The sequence below is a fragment of the Tursiops truncatus genome, chromosome 9 (assembly GCF_011762595.2).
Source record: "Tursiops truncatus isolate mTurTru1 chromosome 9, mTurTru1.mat.Y, whole genome shotgun sequence".
Classification (NCBI taxonomy): domain Eukaryota; kingdom Metazoa; phylum Chordata; class Mammalia; order Artiodactyla; family Delphinidae; genus Tursiops; species Tursiops truncatus.
In genome coordinates this window covers 51,613,803-51,614,496 of record NC_047042.1, presented here as the reverse complement: position 1 = coordinate 51,614,496, position 694 = coordinate 51,613,803, and positions in this window count along the sequence as shown.

The following is a 694-nucleotide window of genomic DNA, read 5'->3' as shown; positions in this document are numbered from 1 at the left end:
GTTTCTGTTTCTATCCTCATTTCGTCAGTGCTTTAAGTTGAAGTATTTCGAGAAATGTTTCTCAAATATGTGCAAATTGAAAAAGACAGCACCACTTAAAGCCCTGTAGAATAGCAATTGGAACAGAATTGGAAAACTTGGCATTATTATCTCAGGAGCATCAGGACCCTTCATTTCTAAGAGTGGTCTTAGGAGTTTACTGGACTATTTCAACATTCCACAAAAAAAACACCAAATAAAGTCAGATGTGCCAGACTTGCCTCATCAATGGAGTGTTTCAGCGATCTGTGATCTTGGAGATTGGGATTTCTCAGATGGTTAAGTGGCAGATCTTTCCTTATTCTTCAGAACCTGAGGTTAACAGGAAAAGCAGTCCTAACAGGTAAGTCACCTCAGAATTTCTGGAGCCTGGAATGAGCTCTTAGTTTTCTGCCTCCTGGTGAGAGCATTCACAAGCACTCCTCACTGAACCCAAGGCTCTCTGGTGGGACATTAGATGCCAGAGCCGTACGTTGCACTGGAAATCCAAAGCTTCTTCAAGCTGGCCATCCCCATAGCTGATTATACTAACGTACCACAGTCCGGAGTCTGCCCCTTGGTTGCACAGTCTCACTGAGGGTGGCTGAAATGCCAGAGAAACTCTTCATGCTAACCAAATTCACAAGAGACTGATTTACCAACCAGAAGTGAGAAA